The sequence below is a fragment of the Phascolarctos cinereus genome, unplaced genomic scaffold, assembly GCF_003287225.1.
Source record: "Phascolarctos cinereus isolate Bilbo 61053 unplaced genomic scaffold, phaCin_HiC Scaffold_3;HRSCAF=262, whole genome shotgun sequence".
In the NCBI taxonomy this organism is placed as follows: Eukaryota; Metazoa; Chordata; class Mammalia; order Diprotodontia; family Phascolarctidae; genus Phascolarctos; species Phascolarctos cinereus.
In genome coordinates, this window is record NW_027555736.1 from 18,080,560 (window position 1) to 18,086,276 (window position 5,717).

A 5,717-nucleotide genomic window follows, 5' to 3' on the forward strand; every position below is an offset into this window, starting at 1 on the left:
GTCACCTTCTTCACCTATTTTCCCAAATAGTCTATAAAGTATTGGAATTAATTGTTCTTTAAATGTTTGATAGACTTTGCTTGTCATACAGTTCAGCAAAACAGTTCCTAATTATTGTTTTAATTTCCTCTTCCTTAGTAGTGTATTCACACATTTCCTTCTTGATATTAGCAATTTGGTTTTCTTCTTTCATTTTTTAAAAATTAAATTAAGTAAAGGTTTATTTATTTTATTGGTGTTTTCATTGTAATCCAACCTCCTTTTCCTTATGGAATATCATGTTCCATGACCTACTGTATTTTAATGTAGAAGCTGCATGCTCCTGTGTAATCCTGACTGTGGTTCTGTGATATTTAAATTGTTTCTTTCTGGCTGCTTGCAGTATTTTCTCTTTGACCTGGTAATTTTGGAATTTGGCTACTATATTCCTTGGCATTTTCAATTTGGAATCTCTTTCAGAAGGTGATCAGTCAATTCCTTCTATGGCTACTTTACCTCCTTGTTCTAGGACCTCAGGGAAGTTTTCCTTTATGATTTCCTAAAAGATACTGTCCAGGCCCTTTTTTTTTCCCCTTTTTTTACTGTGCTTTTCAGCTAGACCAATAATTTTTATATTGTCTCTCCTGGATTGATTTTCCAGGTCAGTTGTTTTACCCATGAGGTATTTTATGTTTTCATCTATTTTTTTTTCATTTTTTTGTCTCTGTTTGACTGATTCTAGCTCTCTCATAGAGTCATTAGCTTCCATTTCCCCGATTGTAATTTTTAACAAATTGTTTTCTTATATTAGATTTTGTACCTACTTCCTCATTTGTCCAATTGCATTTTTTAGAGACTTGTTTTCTTCAGTGAACTTTTTTACCAGTAGCCCTATTGTATTTTTTAGGGATTGTTTTTTTCATTGTACTTTTTCCCAGTTGGCCAATTATAATGTTTAGGGACTTATTTTCTTCAGTGTACTGGGGTCATTTGAGTATTTTACTTCCTCTTCTGTTAATCTGGGTAATTTATATTTTTGTAAATATTCCTCCATTTCACTTAAATTGTCAAATTTATTGGAATGCAGGTGGGTAAAATAGTTCCTAATTATTGTTTTCATTTCCTCTTCTTTGGTGGTGGATTCACCACTTTCATATTTGATACTGATAATTTGATTTCTTTTTTTATTTTAATTAAGTTAAACAAAGGTTTATCTCTTTTATTCTTTTTCCTAAAACCAGCTCTTAGCCTTAATTATTAGTTCAATCATTTTCTTAATTTCAATTTTATTAATCTCTCCTTTGGTTTTCACTATTTCTACTTTGTTATTTGTTTTAGTATTTTTAATTTGTTCTTTTTTTTTAGTTGTATGCCCAATTCATTGATCTCATCTTTCTTTATGTTATTCATGTAATCATTTACAGATATAAAACTTCCCCTGAGAACTGCTTTTGCTGCATTCCATAAGTTTTGATATATTGTCTCATTATTGTCATTCTCTTGAATGATATTACTGATTGTTTCTATGATTTGTTGTTTGACCTATTTGTTGTTTTAGGATTAGATTATTTAGTTTCCAATCATTTTTTAGTCTCTCTTTCCATGGCCCTTTATTACACATAATTTTTATTGCATCATGATCTAAAAAAGTTGCATTTAATACTTCTGCCTTTCCACATTGAATTGTGAGGTTGTTATGCCTTAGTACATGGTCAATTTTTGTGTATATGCCATGAAGCACTAAGAAAAAAAAGTATATTCCTTTCTATTCCCATTCAATTTTCTTCAGAGGTCTACCATATCTAACTTTCCTCCCTGAACTAGATAAATCTAAAGACAAAATAAATAAGAAAGAAGTTAAGGAGGTGAATATCCATCTCCTCCCTTGAAAGATCATGCTCATTTTCACTTGGTAGTAGATCTTTGGTTGTAATCCAAGCTCCTTTGCCTCATGGAATATCATATTCCACACCCTGTAATCTTTTAATGTCAAATCTGCAAGGTCCTGTATAATGCGGACTGTGGTTCTATGATATTTAAATTGTTTATTTCTGGCTCCTTGCAGTATTTTCTCTTTACCTGGTAATTTTTGGAATTTGGCTACTATATTCCTTGGCATTTTCAATTTAGAATCTCTTTCAGGAGGTGATCTGTGAATTCTTTCTATGGTTTTTTAACGTATGACTCTAAGTCCTCAGAGCAGTTTTCCTTAATGATTTTTTTTTTACTGTTTGTAACCCCCATTTTTAGGTTTCCTTTATTGTACGCTAAAGAATTTTTCCTCTCTTTATTATCCCTATGGTTCAATTATATGGTTCTTGTTTTGGTAGAATTCCCCATAATATTTCAGAATGTGCTGTTTTGTAAATGGATTCTTTTTTTGCTTCTTCACATCCAGTGTGGAGTTGTAATAGTAGAGATAGATTTCCACCCACAAAGGCTCCAGATGTTAAAATGTTTCCCAACATTGATTTAATACAGTGACAGCAACATCTCCCTCTCACCCCTCCCAGTAGGTTTGTGATTGTATTGTATTCCCTACTGGTTTACCCTTCCCCCCTTTAAAGGGTAACATTTTCCCTGGGTACAGAGGCTCCCTCATAGTCTCCCAAAACTGAAGGACCCCTAATCATGGGACTGCGGCCTAAGTGCACAAGATTAAACTCCGTAGTAAGCTGCAAGACACTCTTTTAAAAGAAGAAGAAACTGGTCAGAGAAATGCCTCCAATTATCATCCCCAATTTGATTTTTAAATCCATGAAGGATCTTACAGAACATATCTCTGAGACCATCTTTTGGACTAATCCATGATGCAGCAGCATCACAAAAAAATATAAAATCTTGGATTACCCCACTGGGGTTGACACTGATCATAGTACAAATCCCAAAAAATGCTGAATCCTTTTCCTCATTGTCCCTTACATTCCTCAGACAGGTACACCAGGATCTTATAAACTGCTGTGGCATGGGGACCACCTCTTGAGGGCAAATGTAACCAAGACGAGCAATTGTTATTGCTGTATTCTCTAACAATGTCTTTGGTGTGTTGGGTCTGTTAATGATTTCTACAAGCTGGTGTGACACCATTGGAATATGAGGTTGCATCTCTATACCCATTTGAATCGAGATTTCTCCAATTGCCCATGTCGTATTGTTGCAGACTGAAATAAATTCTGGATTTAGGTTGGTTCCCAATATTGGCATGAAATCAGCAATGCAAGAGTTAACATGATGAAAGCTGTCTTTTGTCAGGTCACCTAACAAGGCTAAGGAACTCTGTTGAACTTCTGGCAATTTACCCTGCATGCATTGGTACATCAGTGTTAGAATGTTGCTTCGAGCTACTAGCTGTTCAGTGTTACCTCCAAGTCCTTCAGCTAGGCCACTGAGGAAATCAAGAGCCACAATCATGAAATCTTTATCAGGAGCATCATATTGATCAGGTTAAGCATCGTGCAACATGGCTTGTGCAAGAGTCTTCTGAACAAGTTTCACACAATGCTGAAACACAGGTTCACAGTATGGAAGGAAACCAGACAGCAGGACTGTGGCAACCGAAAACAGGCACTCAAGTAAAGGGAAGAGATCTTTATCTTCATCTTTCAGCATGTTCCATTTCTGGATTAGTGAGGCATTATCATCTGTATGTATTCCGGTTTATTTAAATGATGCCCTACAGATTCTGCTAATGTTCCTATGGCATCACAAAGAATGAGCAGATTCTTATGCTGGTATTTACTAAATGTGAAGACCACGGTGTCAAGTATATAAGCAAGGTAGGGAACAAATTCTGTACAAGCCTCCTCTGCCAGGGTAGCAAAGACACCGCGGGCAGCTTCCTGTACTCTCTTGTTGCTTTCTAGAATATGTTTAAGTAATTCTGTCATTAATGGCTTCAAGTACGTATCTGGGTAACTACCCATTGTGTATAGCCGCTAAGAGTCCAGCATGTGATGTAATGTACGAGAGCCTTTTTATCAGAGAGCCACTGAATAAAATGAGGGGTGAGTTCAGGCAGATATGGTATCATACCCTGCATGCAACCTTCAGCAACTGCTCCTAAGACTAAGATGCCTGATTCTTTAACTACCCGTTCAGGATGAAAAAGTAGTTCTTTCAAGAGGGGCAAAATACGTGGCAAAAGTTCATCATGACACACATTCGCCAGGATGTCTAGAGCAGCAGCAGAGCACTTAAATTCCAGTCAGATATTGTACCATCATCATCGACTTCCTCTTCCTCAATTCCATCTTCCTCACGCTGTTGAGCCACTGTCCGTGATCGATGAAAACGAGGCCTTATATCTTGTTCACTATCAGGAATCACTTCATCTTCTTCAGTATCACCCTTAAGTAGAATAATATCTATTTCTGAGTACTTCATGCCATTTACTAATACATGAATCAACTTAGAAAGAAGTCTACAGAGTACATCTTTGCAGATTGGCTGTTGAGTCAAAGTGAACCAAAATTCACAAGCTTCCAAAGCCACGTTTTCATCTTGATCTTGGGTCCTATGAAGCATGTACTCAGCTATATTGTGCGTATGAGGAAGCAGGAGACCCATTCAGACTTCAAGTAGCATCATGAGAGCCTGACACACATTTTACAGACCTCTGGCTCTTCAGCACCAGCCAATGCAAACAGATTCTCAATAAAATAATCAATGTGTAACATTAGAGCTTGGGTTCTACTGATGACAAATTGATTGACACACGCAACAGCATGAGACCTTATTTTGGGATTACTGTGCTTGAAGAACTGTAAAAATTTAGGAATCATGACATTAAGCGGATGGTCTAAAACATTACTGTCTAAAATTTCACATATTTTCTTAAGGGCTCCAAATGATCTTTCACATGTATTATAATCTTCAGAATCCATCAAGCTACAGAGTTTTGACAAGAGCTCAGGCCAGTTCTGTAATTCCCCTTTGGAGGCAATGGTTGTAATCAGAATACCCACAGTGGCTCTGATTAGAAGGGAGGAGTCACAAATATTATTCAGACATTCACTCTTAATAAAATCTGTTCCTCCATTTGGGAAGTGGTGAAAGTGTGCTTTCACATTAGTCTTCAGAATGAGACCACTCAAAGACATTGTGGGTTCATCTTCAGATTTCAATTTTGTAAGAACAAAAATCAGGTAGTTGCTAAAATCAGGATATTGGTTGAGTTTTTCCAGTTTTTATTGCATGGTTCTCTGGGTGGAGGTGTCCAGGGACTGGGACTCTTTGAGCAGCTGGAGGAATTGCTGAAGCCCTTGTTCATTGGGTTTCCATTCATACTCCATCTTGGTTTGCTGGGCTGCAGGATTTGCAGCCTTTGGACCAGGAGAGCAAGCTTAAAAGTTCCCAGCAGCAGGAACGCCAAGGTCTGCTGCTGCTGCTTCTGCGGCTGCTGTTGCTGTGTGCACAGAGGTGACCAGAATGAGTCCTCCGTAATGACTTACTAAAACATACCGTCCAGGCTTTTTTTTTTTTTAAATCATGAATTTCAGGTATACTAATCATTTTTAAATTGTCTCTCCTGGATCAATTTTCCAGGTCACTTGTTTTAACCATGAGGTATTTTGTGTTTTCATCTTTTTTTTTATTCCTTTGTTTCTGTTTGACTGATTCTCACTCTCTCCCTGAGTCATTAGCTTCCACTTGCTCAATTCTAATTTTTAAGAAGTTGTTTTCTTCAGTTAGATTTTGTACCTCCCTCTCTATTTGGGCCATTTTACTTTTTAAGGGAT

At 36.9% G+C, this 5,717-nt stretch overlaps 1 pseudogene; it reads right to left on the bottom strand.

Annotated features, from left to right (window-relative positions):
- Nucleotides 1-2,637: 2,637 nt before the first annotated feature.
- On the bottom strand, nt 2,638-5,276 carry LOC110216427 (transportin-1 pseudogene; annotated as a pseudogene).
- Nucleotides 5,277-5,717: the final 441 nt, after the last annotated feature.